The sequence below is a fragment of the Eurosta solidaginis genome, chromosome 2 (assembly GCF_040869045.1).
Source record: "Eurosta solidaginis isolate ZX-2024a chromosome 2, ASM4086904v1, whole genome shotgun sequence".
NCBI classification, from domain to species: domain Eukaryota; kingdom Metazoa; phylum Arthropoda; class Insecta; order Diptera; family Tephritidae; genus Eurosta; species Eurosta solidaginis.
This window is the reverse complement of record NC_090320.1, coordinates 229,329,718-229,347,404: the sequence shown is the minus strand read 5'-3', so window position 1 is coordinate 229,347,404 and position 17,687 is coordinate 229,329,718.

The window sequence follows — 17,687 nt, the reverse complement described above, 5'->3', positions numbered from 1 at the left end:
ACTGCTCTTACCAGTCAATACTTCACAACTCTAAATAAAATGGGCCGCCACTTCTCGGACGACTGTTTCAGGCATTTGTGAAATTCGTTGGAGATCACAACTCTGGCCTCTACATAAAGTTCCTAATACAGCTTTCAATCTGGTATTATTGGAAGATACTCATCGATGAGATCAGGAATCGGAAAAGAAATTTTAAGCGATTTCATTCATTGTGGAATCGGAAAAGAGCTATAGAGCTTAGCTAGTAACGTTAAGCTTCTAGACGATTAGCGCCATCCGTTGAACGCACAATCAGTTATAACCACAAACACACCCACATACACGTACATACATATTTGCATACAGCAAATCAATATCTATCTCCGATTTGTGTGCAATCAATAAATTCCAATTACATGAAAATTTAAATCGTGATAATCATTAAGGTGTTTCAAATCAACCAACAAGTTGACACGCTTTTTATTCATATTTTTTATATTGTTGTTGTTGTACTTATTATTTTCTTTGCATCTTATGTGGACGTTGGTGCACTGCATCTGGTTAGCACTGATCAGCTATGGCAGCAGCTTAATTAAGCAACGTGGCGCCTCGTAATGGCCGCAACTCACACACGTACAAACAAGCTAACAAAGTTAAGTACGAATAAGGCAGCATCAACAGCAGCAATTGATTTACAAGATTTACAAACAAAAAAAAACTAAAAAAAAATTGGTACATAAATATACAAATTTCATAAAGGGATAAAACCCTTTGCATGAGGTTAGTATGAACAACTGACAAGCCGGCCCAAGAAAAGAGCAAAAAGCCGTGCGGAAACCGACAGCATCAGTATTGACGCTGCTTCAAAAGCATTTAAAATAGAGCAATGATGGAAACGCGAAAAATAGGCGGAGCGATTGACGGAGGCAGTCCTAAAAAGTCGCAGGAAGGAAACAGCTACTCAAACGGTCAAGAACCCACTCATCAAAATAAAACCCGGCAGCGATGAAGCGAAAACTAATTTCAAAGGCACGAGCCTAAGCGATAATGGTCGAGCTGAGAAGACGAGAACAAAAAAAGCCTGCCTGTGAAGTGCATACCAGACAACCGAAAGGTCGTGTAGTCAACGTCACTATAAAAACGCTCAAATAATAACAGGTAAAGCTGGAAAAATCCCAAAGTAAGAGATTAAGGTTTAAGTATCTGATGAGGTGAACTCATACATGAAATTAAAGTGAGCACCAAAGCAGTTAAACCAGAGAAAATAATTCATATACTGACTGGGCTTGGGAACGTGCGCGGTGTACAACGACTATGGAGAACCATGAACAGAAATAAAGCCGCAGACGCAGTAGGTATTGTAATGATCATCGAGCAATGAAAACGAAGGACACTGACTGCTGGCTGGAAGACTCCCCTGGAATTTTGTTTCGCAACTGGAAGCAAGGCACGTACACCAATGAAAGGAAGCGGAGCCAGCTATGTCTGGGTCGAACACTACACAATAATGAGTAGTTACCTGACATCCAGGGACAGAAATGGAAATATTCAATACAAAATTTTTGATACCGAAAAGATTCGACAAAACCTTGACAGTGAGAAATAAGCGAGGCGCTCATCATCGTAGATGATTACTTAAAAGCCATCAAATGGAGATAAAAGGCAACGAACTCAAGAGGGAGATGCATTCTGGGAGTTCGGATAGACTAAGATGCCGGCTAATTGACCACTTTCTGGGGACCAGCGTGCGTGGAAATAGTATCAAATAACACGATCTAAAATTAAGGAGACGTAAAAGTGGAAAGGGTTTGAATACTTCCTGAATTTATTATCCCTTCGTAGACGGTTCATAAGAAGCGTATCGCGTAGATGGCAGCAAACCAAAAAATCGAAGCCTCAATCGATCTTACTTGCTTCACGATCACGCTTCCAAGAGTGCCATACAGCTTGTTAAAGCTATCCTCATTGATATCGAATAGACCTGTTAAAAACCTGTGCCACTTCTAGCAAAGCAACAACGAAAAGGTTTTGTTTATTGATAAACGGAAATAATAGCAGAAATAAGACGATAAGTCATATAAGGGGAACCAGCGTGAAAGCTAAGGCATATTAAAGAAAAAAAAGCGGCAAAAAGGTTCTGTCATGAATAGCAAGAATTAAAAGTGCGAAAAGGACTTCGTGAAGATACCAAAAGTTGTGTCTGTGCAATAAGATAACACTATAAATATTATAGCCCGAATGCTAAGGTCAGAGTTAGATACCGATAATTTTTAGAACTGGCGCCTTTTTTAGAAGCGGGTACTTTTTCTCATCCGGATGCTTTTTAAGCCAAAGACCATCAACGTCGATAACGCTCCCCAAAACACCAACAACAACCACAGTAAGGCACCGCGTAACTTTTTGAACTGGATACTTTTTCAGCACCGGGTACTTTTAAAGAATCGAATACTTTTCAGGAACGCCGTTCATCTTAGAACTGGGTACTTTTCTGGAACTGGGTACTTTTTAAGAGCCGGCCTCTTTTAGGAACGGGGTCCTTTTTTAAGAACAGGATGGTTTCTCAGATCCATGAACTTTTAAAGAACAGCTTCAGGTATATTTGTTAGCAGGTTCCCTTTTTAAAACCGGGCACAGTTTTACAATCGGATATTTTTTCAGGCGGGTACTTTTGCGGATCTCTGTACTTCTTAAGAAAAGACACGTTTTCAGAACCGCGTGCTTTTCATATATTGGGCGCTTTTTTTGAACAAGGTACTTTTCGGATGCGGATACTTTTTAAGAGCCGAATACTTTTTCCGATTCGGGACGTTATTTCAGGACCGGGCGCTGGTTTGAATCTGAAAACATTTTTGAAACCGGATGGGTTTTTTAGATCCGGTTACTTATTTAGAACCGGGTACTTTTTAGCAGGACCCGGACCAGACACTTTTTTGAAACAAGTGAAGCTAATATAGGTGTGATAAAAATGGGATCTTACCAAATTCTCACTTTATATTGAGAAGGTTCAATGTATTTGTTCAGGGCCTAAAAGCTCATTACAAAAAATACACTTCAAGTATTGATACAACTATAACCAAATCAATTAAACATAGATCTCTGAATGAAGAACCTCCTCTGCCTGAAAACGGAGGAGTTACCAACCAATCGAAAAAACTTCAGCGCTAATGCAACAATTGATGATGGACAACGAGTGGCTGGTAACACCAGCATTGTCAATATCACACCATATACACGTATTACAGCGGCAACAAAAAGAACAACAAAAACAAGCAGCTATAATAATATGTAATAAACAATCATAATGATGATAATAATAAGTCGACGTTGAGCTATAGTAAAAGCAATAACAACTACAATCGAATATCAGAACAATTGATATTCCTCGTATTAAACCGATCTCTCAAACAATCCTCATCTACTTGCTGCTCTCGATCTCGCGGATGTCTCACCCATTTGTATATGTTTGCCAAAAGCAGAGGATCTTCGTAGTTGACTAACCACTCATCCATTGATTCATTCATTTATCCGCTCATTCAAGCTACTAATAATTTAAGCAAAAGTTATTTAGTTTTGTTTGTTTTTCCACAATTTCTGTCTGATCGACAGTAACAATAGCAACAACAACAACAAATTAGCAAGTGATTTGTGCCATTAACAAGTATCATCAGTGAAACTTTTGTAAATCGAATTATTGGCAGTTTATGGTCGAATAATGTGTGGCAGCAGATAAGTGGATGCTATTGGTTGTGGTGGTGGTGGTGATGGTGGTGAAACCGTGGCTGGCAGCAGGCTACAGTCGAGTGATATTAGGCCACAAACCACTAGCAAAATTCTGGTTAACCAACAAGCCAATCGAACCAATATTCTGATAATCATAATTCGTTGTGGCTTTTTGCTAAACCAACTGCTTAGCTTCTCTTCTCCTTCCTGCACAATCAATGTTTACAATATTGCTATATCCCGGCACGAACGTTCTGGTGCATCCATTGCAATGGCGGGTGGTTGGTCAAATGGCGTTCATACACTTTTTTGAGTATGTGTTAGTGGCAAGCTTGTTGTTGGTATTTGATAATAAAACTGAGAATTGAAATCATTTTTCAATTATAAGCAAAACGCGTGAAGAAATATATCTACGTTTGTATGATTGTTCTTTTTAGGGATGAAAGTTTGCTTTCGGATCCCACATACATAACTTAAAAAAATAAAAAAATGTAAGGCGCGATAACCTCCGAAGAGATTTTAGGCCGAGATTCTCTTCCAATTTGCGTCGTGCTCCTCTTGATTTTTTTCTACAAATTGGCGGAACGGGACCTACTTGTTTTATGCCGACTACGAACGGCATCTACAAGGCAGACGAGTTTCCACTGAGAGCTATTCATGGCAGAAATACACTCGGAGTGCTTTCCAAATACTGCGACCCCGCTTAGACAAATTTTCTTCTAATTGAAAAAACTTGGGTGTGGATGGCGGAGCAAGCTACCATCACACCACGGGGACCGCCATACATAACTTACGGTGTTTAAAAGTTGTGACCATCAAGTACTTCTAAAAATGTATGTGTTTACCAGTTAATTTATTTACGAAGGACAAAGCCGAAAGAATTGCCGTGAGAGTTACCGTAATTGAAACCGTCACAGTAACCATGGCCGTAACTATCGTTACCGTAGCCGAAAACTAAAGACTAACACTTTAGCGATAACTATAACCTTCACAGTAGCTTTGACCTAAAGCGTACCTATAACCGTAGCCATCACCCAGAAACCTTAAATCCTTATCTTAACGATAAACATAACCGTGGCCGTAACTGTGACTTTGACCTAAGCCGTGATCGTTACCGTAACCATACGCCAATGTCCTAACTTCAACCGTTATCTTAACTATAACCATAACTGTAACTTGTATCTTTACCGTGACCGTACCCTCAACCATGACCATAAACCATAACTATTACAGTAACTTTAGCTATAACCATAACCGTGACTATAATTGGACCTTTCACCTAAACCACAACCGTAAGCGTTATCGTGCCTAATAAATCCGTCACTGTAGTGATAGTCGTAACTGTGGCATAACTGCTACTTTCATCTTAATCCTTACCGTAACCATACCCGTAATCATAAAATAAAACCCTAAACTTATCTCAGAAATTTGTACAATGCGAATAGGCAGAGAAGCAGAATCTCTTCGGAGGTAAATTGCGCGAAGTACTTATTTTATGGAAATGCTTGAAATATTAAGTAAAGCAAGACCAATTCTCGTGATAGTGATAGCGCCACAAGCCGGGGAGGAGGAAAGCGCTATCAGCGATGGTTCGGACGAGAATAGTGGAGAAAATGTGTAGTCAGTGCGCTCGAACGGCCAAAGAACGAACGTGGGATGGGAACGAGACAGGGCGTTTAAGAGAACTCTCTTACAAAACCTGGCAGCATTAAGAACTGTGCAACGCTCCAAAACGTTTCTTTAGAACAATAGAGAAAACAACTACAATCTATACACTAAGGCCATAACTACTGTGTAGGCAATTGAAAATTAAAGGTTATTCTGGAGCAAAAATCATACTTTAAAGCTTCTTATTAGAGATATACACAGCCGATAAACGTCGCCGCCGCCGCCAATTTTTGTCGTTTTTCGCACGCCGCCGCCGAATGATAAAAATATCGGCGCGGCGGCGGCGGCATCCGGCGCGTAACTATAATTTCTACTCAACAACGACAATTGGTCGGATATGGTCGAAGGTGTTATCAGTGGATGCGCAACACTGCCAGTTACAAGAAACTAATTGCGAAATTCAACTCTTTCCAACTGTTCAGAAGTTATTTAAAAAAACAAGCGCTTTCGATGTCAGCTTAACACGGACTTTGCATCGCCCAATTCACCAAGTTATTAAAACAAAACACTAAAAGAAAGTTTATATAACAAATTTCAATGCTCACTTTGCATATTTCTTTCGAAAAATTAATTATGAAAAATGAATTCAAATAAAATTGTCCTCAAGTTGTTAAAAAACAGCAAATTACCCGAAAAAATTGTGTATCCCGATTGGCAAAAAGAATAAGCGAAATCAGTGATGCAAAATCCTTTAGTAGGTTCTAGAGGCATAAACACTCCTTTGAAATGATTCTTACCTCATACTTAACTTGAGGATATACATATGTACGTATGAGAAGGATTTGAAAAATCACTTGGGCTTACATTCAAACATCTGTTGTTTATTCGCAAAACTATACAAAATCGTCTGAAATTTTAGTTTTGATTTTCACACTTCATCTTTCTAGTCTCCCGGTTTAACATTCCCTAAAGTTGGCGGCCCTATCCAAAACTAGTCCCTTGGAGTGAATCACATTGATTATAGCCTATCAAACAAGTTTAAATATCACCTACACGTTACGGCTCCTTTTACAAATGTGAATACGTAGGCACAAATATTTACCAGGTGAGGCTTTGTCCTTCGCAACAACAAAGTGGTGAAGCAAAAGCTTTCCCAAGACAGTGGAACAAATGACTGTATGTGTTACTACCCTAACGTAGTGGACAGTCGAACTAGTCTGAAAACTGAAGCTACGCGGTCATCCATAATGAGCTCTTATATCATAAGGTCGGAAAACAGCAGTTAACATCTTTAAACTTAAAATCGGTCGACTTTCATTATAAAATGTCGTTTTGATTTTACGAAGACAATTGAAATCAATGTTGTGAACACAAACGTCTGCAAACTTTGGTCTAGAATTTAAAAATTGTATCCAGGGTCGTTGTAGAATTTTTATTATGTAGATGCGCCGAGGATTATATGATTTTTACCCATGAGTTACGCAATGACATCCACTTAGACTGTTTATGATTTCGAGGGCGGCATCCTTGGCCGAATAGTCACTTCCTAACGTTTCAAGGTGTTTCTCTGGTGTAGTTCGGCAGCACAGCGCGACAGAAACATCCATTAGAAATTCTTAGGAGCTACACATAGAGCTTCTAGCAAAGTGACGTCGACGAAGGTACGAGGTCGGAGTCACAGTCCTATATCTTCTATGCTGGCATATGGTGTGAGGGTCAGGAGGCGTGGTAGGGAATTGTAGCTCGAAAAAGCTGGATGCGCCATGTGCCACGAGAGTCGTGAGTATTAATAGACCATTAATAGCTACCGTATGTCGCCTTTATTTTTTTTTTATGTCGCCTTTGTACGTCACCGCCAAGAAGCCACAAATGATTTAAATAAATTGTGTCCGCGACGATTATTAGGAGTTAACCCCAGGTGAAACTACGCATTGCACGAGATATACAGAAAAAGGTGGAGGTTATGTACCTCTATTTCTATTCAGCAGATGCAGCAGTACCAATTCCAAAGACCGAGGTTAGGTTCGAAGCCTCTCTGGGGTAAGTGAACGAGGGACAATCCCTCCGCAAGGAGCTACTCCTGAAAATTTTTGAACGATCTACGAGATTTTGAGGCAAACAAAACCTTTCCTAAATATTATTTTTTTGAATAGAAGAATCAAGAATGAAGTTGCTTCCGCCCAGAAGCTGTTTCTTCCGAAATCCGCGGATGGTAGCAAAGAAAACAGGAACACTCTGTTGCGACGGTAAGGACCACTAAATATGTAATTACCGCCTCTCCCTTGGTGATTCTGCGCAAATAAAGACGAAAATTTCGGAATATGCGCGTTCGGGATTCAATAATAAACTTCAAACCCATAACCAAATCGCATATTTCAGTTTGAGCAACTGCATTTCCTTTTCCTCCCTCGCATTTGTGTGCGCCTGATTATTATTGCAATTGTTAAATTGGTTAACTACGCGACTTCCTTGGGCTATTTGATACAAAATGCAATCGTATGTGTGAATATACGATGTTTGGGCATTTCGCAAGTCGTTTTGACTCAAATATTAATAAACTAAATTTGGTTTTTTGCATTTTGTGGTATTTGTACGTGTCGGGTTTCGACGCTGGCATAGGGTAATAAGATTAAATCCATTAATTTTGAGGCGTCAGCATTTTTTATGTATTTTGTGAGAAAAGCGCAACTCTTCTTATTATGATTTAGAGTTCAATTAGTAAGACGATTTAGACTGAATTGTTTTTCTGCGCGATAACCGTTGCCAATTAAAACACGCAATTATGACAGCTTAAGTTTTAGCCCTACTCGTTTTATTATATAGGGCTTTGCACTGCTGTTAGTGGCGCAAACGATAAAAAAAACCTCCTAGGCGGGAGGTTTTCAATAATATACTGGATTCCTTTTTACAGCAACAGAAAGCTATAGTAAGCTGGCTGAAGTCAATGGTTAAGTCGAACGATGGCCGGAGCAAGAAGGCCCTATAATCAGAAAATTCAATGTCAACAATATATATTAGGGTTGATTGACTTTACCGCGAAATATGGTCTCCTTTTTTACCGAGCTCCAGCATATACACCAGGATGTCTGACTGTCTCTTGATAAAATAATATGAAACTAAGTCCACCACGTTATGATTGACTACAGGCAATACCTTGTAGCAGCAAATATTAGTTCAATGGCTGACATATGGCGATATCTTGGATATTGAGGATCTACCAAGCCGAAAACCCCTTTAACCAGGATATTTGTATGTTATAAACAAGCTATTGGCAAGTACTAGACGCGTTCTAGGACCCGTGCTGCTTGCTGCTTCCAGATCTATTAGCTGTACCACTCTTAATAGTTGGAGTCTTAGTCTTCCCTAGTCCAATTCTGGACCTTATATCTCCTGGGAATAAGACCTTGTCCGTCTACTCTGCGTTGGCGCTCAATCCGACATTAGACGCACAGGTATGAAGCTCGCTTGGCGCCCAATCCAAAAAGAGCATTTTTTGAAAGGTAATTTCCTTTTTTGTCAACTGCAACATCACCTGCTCATATTTCCCGATTTAGGTAGGAAAACGTACCCATCGAATATTATTTTATGCAATTCCACGATCGCTCTGCTCGAAACTTGTAGCTTGTCAATAAATATACCAGCTGGGACTGCCGATTTAAGCTTAAAAAAGCCTTCATTCGCTCTTGGCACCAGTCACTGAACCTGGCATTATCCGCTTCTGCTGGATCTCCCGATGGGAATTGTGTGTCGAGACGCGCCTCATGGAACTCTTCACTACTACGTGACAATTCCTCGTTCCCTTTTTTAATTAGTCCTTAGATTATACTTTCTCTAGATAGTACTTTTCTCAGCTACGCTGTTTCGCTAGAGACCCTCTTCGACCTGTGAATTTCAAGTTTGTTGATCCTCAACAGATGCCTATAATCGTCCATGCATTCTCCGCTTTCCACGATCTTAGCCGTCTTAAACATACATATGTATACTCAAACGTATACTCAGCTCCTTGCTCCGCCATGGTGGCTTTGCTTTTTCTCTGAATCTTCTTAGAGGATTGCCAAGGACCCTTAGCGTTCAGAACTCAATGGGTTTCTATTAGACTAAATCAAATCATCAATTCACTTCTCTTCACGTACCCCGCCTTTCATTTCGCCCTTTACATGCTCTGCAGAGAATGTGTAGAAAATTTTCTACTGAATCGTAAATGCCACTCAAGGCACCTGAGATGAAAAAAAGGAAAAAATCCCTTTAATTACCTACGATATTTTTATGGATCTTCAATACATTTTACAGCTACTTTCCTCTAATGAGTCTTACCAATTACAAAAGGTTTTGTGTAAAATCGACACCGAAAGACTCCCCCATAAATTTTTAATAATCAGAAAAATAATTAAGTTCCGCGAGCCTTAATTCGTTTTAAATTGTTGCTAAAGCAAATTTTTTCAACTCCATTAGTTGCTAATTAGTAAACATTTATGATCATCAGAGTAACAACAAATAACTTACATACAACTAAAAAAACTGAAAGTATATAACGTAATTTAAACTGACAGTTGGCAGGTTGCCATATCGCGTTTGTTTGAGACCCATGTTCATTGGAAAAAAGGACCAAGGCAAAGTTTTTCGCGGAGGTTGTGTCTGGATAAGTAAGAGATTTGGCGTGGAACAAGCGGGATGGTTGTGATTTCTCAATTGTGTTTAGGGCAGAAACAGGTTTCCATCGCAAACTGAGTAAATATGGATTCTGAGTACTTTCGGGCGCCATGAAAAAGCACTGAGCTATCACATCGATATTTCAAGGATGGCATATACATGTACGCTCTGCATAAGTCGGTGTAATACGGAAGACGACTCAGCGGTTCAATCTATGATTAGACTAGTTAAGAAAGACCTCAGAGATGTTACTATTCATGAGGCCTTGGTGGCGCGACATCAAAAGCCAATCGACATCGTTACCTTGTACGCTATGTCCCACTACCCTTATTAAAGTCACGCTATGTAAATAGCAAAATTCATTGACAAGCTTACTTTTAAAGTAATGCCTAACCTTTCGTATGCAATTATGCTTTACAAGCCCCTCTTCTGAAGAAAGAAACACCCGTTTTGAAACATACTTACTGAGGTGGAAGATGCTTCATGCGGGACCTTTTGTACGCAGTTTTCTAGACCCAAATGAGTAAAATTTGGGTAGACGTAGTGGATAGAAAGAGCAAGCGAGTACAATGGGCTTTATCTACTTTCAGCCCGTTCAAGTCATCATAACCGGTTGGGGTCTAACCTTGTATGTTACCACAGGGAAAAAACCATAAAAGCCTAGCCTTATATGGCCAATGATTATACTTATATAAGGCATCTCTTCTTGGCTATATTCTAAAAAGGTCAGAAGTGGTTAATGTAGTATTCATACCAAAGCCAGAGAAGCACGAGTAACTGCCCTAGTCGTATCGACCAACTAACCTCAGTTCGTTTCTTCTAAAGGGTAGGGGGAAATTTCGGATCAGCAATTTAGGCAGGTCATCCCTAAAATATTCCCTCTGTGTAGGAATAAGTAAGTAAGTGTAGGAATCAATTTGCCTAACAATCAGGAAAATCGACGGAGGCTGCTATTCATGGCCTTAAAAAAATATCAAAAGGCTTTGGAGTCTAAAAATATGGTTCTCTGCGTATTTACTGACATTCAAGGGCTTTCAACCAGGGGTCAAAGGGCACATCAAGCTACCAAACAAGCTATGATTGACAAGGATAAAAGCCCAATCATTATTCGCTGGGTGCTATCCATACTAAAGAAAAAGAATCAGTCTGAAGTACCTGCAGGGGGTGTAATCTTTCCTCCCTTATGGATGCCTGAGGAAACAATATCCAATAGCATGCAACAAACCCTACTTATCATAGAAAATTGTGCCAGTGCCGTTTACCCGGAGAAAAAAACTATTCATACCAGCCATTCCTGTATGGCACCAAAATCCGCTTTTAAACTTTTAAATGGAAGCCAATTAGGGGTTTACACTGGACGAAGCTGCACTAAGACTTCAAAAGATTTCTGAGTTTAAGATCGAAAACATGACAGAGAGTATGAAGGTAACATCTTAGTGGTGCAATGACCCCTAAGCTCAGAACTTCACGGAATTTTGCGGTGTCCATTGTGGAACAAGCTCTTCACTCAGAGAAAAATCGCATTTTAAAATCAATAATACAACTTTTATTCTTCCCATGCACGTTTTAAACGAGGCCATTCTCATTTTAAAAATGAAAATTTTCAAAACAAAGCAAAACGTCTTTAAATTAAAAATGCAGTTTTTAAAATAAAAATGCATTTTGCATTTTAAAATGTTTTATATTTGATTTAAAACTTAAAATTTCAAAATGCTCGTATTTATTTTAAAAATGTCTTGAGCTTACAACTTTCCATACTTAAATCAAAAATGAAAACTTTGCTTCAAATATAAACATTTTTATTTTAAACTAGCAGACCCGTTAGACGTTGTTCTGCCTAAATTTGGTCTACCTGCATACATTTTAATAAGCCTTTTCTCTCTAACTCTGCCCTCCCCTCTTCACTTCTTCTTAATCATTTTATTCTCTCCTCCCTCCGTCTTTTTCGCTTCATCTATCTCTATTTTCGTCTCACTATATCTCTTTCTCAGTCTCCTTATCCTTCCCTCTTTTCTCTTCTCTCAAGTTTTTCCCATTCTTCTTCATCCCTTATTGCCAGTCCCAGAGGGTGGTATGTATTTTGTTCCATTCCCATTCCGAGTTCCATTCCCACTCCGAGTCTCAGTCCCAATCCCAGTCCTAATCGCATTCCCAGCCCGTCTCTGGTCTACTTCCCCGAAAAAGGATCGTAAATCTAATATAGGCAAATTTATATACCAAATTTCAGACAAATCGAATAGGACGTATGTAAATAGGTATTCATGCTTTTTTTCGGCTTCGCATGCATATTTATCAGTTTTGGCAGGTTGATGCGACTAAATCGAATATCACAATGAAAATTACTTTAAATCTCTGAGCCACAGCTTTCTTTTGATATCCATATTACACACACATTCTAGGGATATCCGGGTCCACGTTTTGGCCTATATCTCGAGACCCTAGTCACCCAGCGGTATAAATTACTCTGTACTAAAGCACACATCAAAAGCTTCAATTTGATACCCATAATGTAAAAACACATCCTAGTGTTACCCTGGTCCACGGTTTGGCCTATATCTCGAGACACTAGTCACCTATAGGTATGAAAACTAACTTGCACTAAAGCACTCATCAACAGCTTCAATTTGATACCCATAATGTAAAAACACATCCCAGTGTTACCCTGGTCCACGTTTTGGCCTATATCTCAAGACCCTAGTCACAAACAGATATGAAAATTACCCTGTACTAAAGCACTCATCAACATCTTTCATTTGTTATCCTTCTTGTATAAACACTTTCTAGGGTATCAGGGTTCACGTTTTGGCCTCAATCTCGAGACCCTAGTCACCCACGGGTACGAAAAATACCCCGTATCAAAGTACCCATAAACAGCTTCAATTTGATGCCCACATTTTTCAAACATATCCCAGGATTACCAAGGCCCACGTTTTGATCTCAAGACCCTATCCAGAACGGGATAAAAATTATCCTATATCTGTCTCCTGATTCTAAGCTGCCCCTCGACCAATTTTCAGCCAAATCTGTTCATCCGTTCTTGAGTTATAAATAGTGTAACTAACACCACTTTCTCTTATATATGTACATATATACATCACATTAGAAACTTCAAAAAAAAAAAGTATTTCTCCATTATTTAATGGATGTTATTATACAATCTACAAACTTCAATCACTCTATCTATTAAAAAAAAGGGACATGGTACAGAAAAAGCGACTTTGTTTTATAATATGTAGTGATAGTGATACAAGCAAAAATACCAAAAAATAAAACTTTTTTCAAGAATTTCAAGGAAATGTTTAATATTTTAGCGAAAGATTATTTTTCAATAGATGTATGCATTCTTAACCATTTATGTGGCATAAATATGTATGTATATACCTATGTCAAGCTGATATGATATGAAAATACATACATATGTACATTCATACATGCCTATAAACCTTCGCCCGAATTTAAATAACGCAGCGAATGCTATATATGTACGTATGTATGTGTCGCATCATACCTAACTCAAAAGCAATTAGCGCGAACAGTTGACACCGAACAATCACACACACGAGTTTTTTGGTAAAAATGTTACTTTTGTTTAAACAATTTGGCTGATATAAGAAAGGAATCAAGCATTTTTTAATGCAGATCGAAGGTAAATATTTCAAAGCTTTACTGAAAAGTAGAATTTTTTAAATCCATCCATCCGTTTATGAGTTACAGCTGTGTAAACAAAAATTTAATGATTTTTTACTACATTTTGGCAATTTGCCACGCCCCTATAATATATACCTTCAAATTATATTAACTTTACCATATCACGTCGCTAAGCTTTCAAATGCAAAAAACCGTTTTAAAATCGGAGCATTCTGTGTGAAGTTATGTGCATACATGGCATTTAGCGACTTTATTTTATAAGATTTATAGATATGCGCATAGTTAAATTTGTGGCAACGCTCATACATGTGCAAGAAGAAGCAGTTGGTTGAGTTCATTATTGTTGTTTGCTGTCAATTCTGATCAAAAAGTAAATTTCGCGTACTTTCTTTAATATTTTATGAACAAAATGACAGAATGACCTAAAAGAAATGCCCAACATTGATTTTCTCCAAGCGTGGCCCAAGTAATCTGACTCGCGGGCTCCTGAATTGGTAACAATAACATTACATATTTGGTGCACAGGTTCTGAAAATACATTTACACATTACAGATAAAACTTGATTTTAAGACATGTAACCTGACAAGGAAAATTGTTTATAATCGAAATGGGAAATGTTTACCAACAAAATTCAACGATTTTATGAAATTAATCTCCACAACGATTCCTGCAAACAGCTCTTTTCTATTGCCAAAGCTTCAACGAACAAAGGTAAATAAAAACAAGTAAGGAAGGCTAAGTTCGGATGTAACCGAATATTGCATACTCAGCTGAGAGCTGTTGGACGCCTTTTCGAGATATCGCCATAAAGGTGGACCAGTGGTGACTCTAGAATGTGCTTGTCCGATATGGGTATCAAATGAAAGGTATTAATGAGGGTTTTAAAATGGAGTGGCCCTTAGTTGTGACCAGGGTGACCCAGAATATCGTCTGTCGGGTACCGCTAATTTATTTATATATGCAATACCACGATATTGTTCCTGCCAAGATTCCAAGGGCTTTTGATTTCGCCCTGCAAAACTTTTTCATTTTCTTCTACTTGAGATGGTATACAACTACCACCATCTCCTTCTAAACCCCTCATTAATGTCTTTAATTTTATACCCATATCGTACAAACACATTCTAGAGTCACCCCTGGCCCACCTTTATGGCGATATCTCGAAAAGGCGTCCCGTTATACGATTTTGTTAATTTTTATTTAGCACACATATAGTAATAAGAGTAACGTTCCTGCCAAATTTCATAATGATATCTACAACGACTGCCAAATTACAGCTTGCAAAACTTTGAAATTACCTTCTTTTAAAAGTGGGAGGTGAAACGCCCATTGTCCAAAATTTTTCTAATTTTATATTTTGCGTCATAAGGACAACGCACCTACCAAGTTTCATCGCTTTAATAGTCTTTGGTAATGAATTATCGCACTTTTTCCGTTTTTCGAAATTTTTGATACCGAAGAAGTGGGTGTGGTTGTAATCCGATTTCGTTCGTTTTAAACAGCGATCTAAGATGAGCGCCCAGAAATCTGCGTACCAAATTTCATCAAGATTCTTCAAAATTTACTCAAGTTATCGTGTTTACGGACGGACGGACGGACATGGCTAAATGAATTTCTTTTTTCGCCCAGATCATTTTATATATATAGAAGTCTATATCTATCTAGATTAGTTTACGCCGTTACAGACTACCGTTATGCGAACAAAGTTAATATACTTCGTGAGCTCTGCTTAGCTGAGTATAATGAAGGGTAAAAAACCAGAAGTCATATTCTGACTTTTCACCTCGTATAAAAGCTGTTATACTAAATTTCTCAAAAAAGAATCCAGCCTTTCTAATAAGGGAACAGAGCGGAACACGCCCACATTTTTACTTTTTCAATTTGCAGAACGCGTTAACCAAAAAATAAAATAAAATTTATAAATGTAGAATTTCGAACTTCGATCTTCGTAAGCCGATATCTATTTTTTGGAGGCTAAGTTCGAAAAACGGAGATAGTACTTTGTTTACTTAAGCCTCAATCTCTACGAAAAAGTGGGTTTTGTCCAATACCCAGAAAAAAAGTTGATTTTGTCGCATAGTGTTATTATTATAAATACGAAACAACCGGTTTGACTCACATTTACTTTGACTTCCCCTATTCATGATATTTGGCATATCTTTATTAACTTTACAATACAAACCCTGCAATTTTCCTCCAAAAATATCATGAGTTTCAGGTCTAAGTATAATAAGAATCAGGTTAAATAACAGTTGCAATAAATATTGAAAGTGCTATAACTTCTTTGTTTATTATTTTAGTAATATGGTTTCAAAGCAACATTTTCTTGAATTTTAAAGTACTTTCTTTTCTTGGTAAGGAAAAAAACATACATTAGGGGGGGGGGGGGGATTTTGTTAGCTGACCTAATCATGTGAAAACGACGTCAAATAAACAAGTTACAACGAAAAAACCGTTTCGGCTGTATTTCGAAGGATCAAAAAAAATTTAAAAAAATTTTTCCGAAACCCTCTCAACATAATCTTCAAATTTAGGGACGGACATTAGCAACTTTTTTTTTTGTATGGGGCCAACCCAGTCTACAGTGCATTGAGGCCTAATGATAATAATGATATTCCTTGGTGATTGACGTTCAGATAGGCCTCTATACAAGGAGTCTTCATTCGTTACGTTTTAGTGTACTAGAATCCCCAAGATCAGCCGTATTCTAAAAGGAACCATTTTTGGTTGAAAATACATCAAAGTGGTAATGCCATCTTACACACACACAAGGCCATCATACACACATGTATTGAGGTGTGTGTGTATTGTTTAGGTTAAAGCCATTTGTAAAATATCACTTTGCCAATTATAATAAATTTCAATCTATTGGCGCTACACATACACATATCTGTATGCATGAGCGTATTTAACAAAAAATATGGCCTCAATTTGTGTCCGTGTCATAAATAGTATTAGTATTGTTGTTGCTGTAGTATGAATAGCATACAAGCCATTGATTTTTTCCACATGTCTATGTCATAAATAATAGTTAAAGTAGTTAACATTGGCGCAGGCGCAAACCCCCGTTTTATGAGAGTGAAGAGAAGTTGGATTACATTTACAAGTTAAGCGGGGAGGAGTTATGACTGCTTTTACTGAAAATTAATTACGCTTTGTAATTAGTTGAAAAATAAGAGACATTTTTTGTTGTTTAAATTTTAAATATTAAAAATTCATAGTCGTAAAGGTGGTAGGGCCAACGAAGGTTATGATGGTAACAAAAGAAAGAAACGAACGAGCCGAGGTATATTTCTGCTACTTATACAGATTCGCTGTCCAGAGTCCGACGCGACGGTCATATGAATGTACATAAATATGAAGAGAGATTAATTAAAACGAAATGAATGTAAATTTAATATGCGCACAGAAAAGCTGCCTGAAGACAAAGCGGCATGAAAGAGTCAAAGAGAATGAATGTCTTCGAGCAGCAGTAAGAAGAGCTTCATTGGCATTATTCATATTCTGTAAACTTAGCCCCATGCTTACTTAGTTGCCTATCATACCTACATACATGCCGTGTGAATTTGCAGCCGAAAAATGGGCGGTTAAGTAGATAGCATAAAGCAACAAGAAGATGAGCAGTCACAGTGTGATATGCGTGACATGCAACTTTGATGGACTTCGGAATTCCCGCGTTCCAAATATGTACTCGATTGCGGGCTTTCATGCTATGCGTATTCTCTACGCAGTGAGGGTAATAAATTTCATTAACTGGCTTCTGCATAACGCAAAGTCGTAAAATATTTACATAAATGGGTTGGTGCGTGCTTATGTCCACACATTCTAGTGTAGAGAACGGTAGGTACTACGTATGTGTAAGCCCAGTCGAAGTTGGTTCTTTATTATGTAAAAATATCAAGGACTTAGTTCTTTGTTTGTAATTAAGCCCAATGATTGGCTAATCGTTAAACCTTAAATACTCATAAGGGCATGATTTGATCTCGTCACTGCTATTTGCATTATAAAATCAGCACAAAGGATGACTCGCTGAAAATATCCTCCGGAAGTGCTTTTACGTTCACAACAAGACATTTCGCCT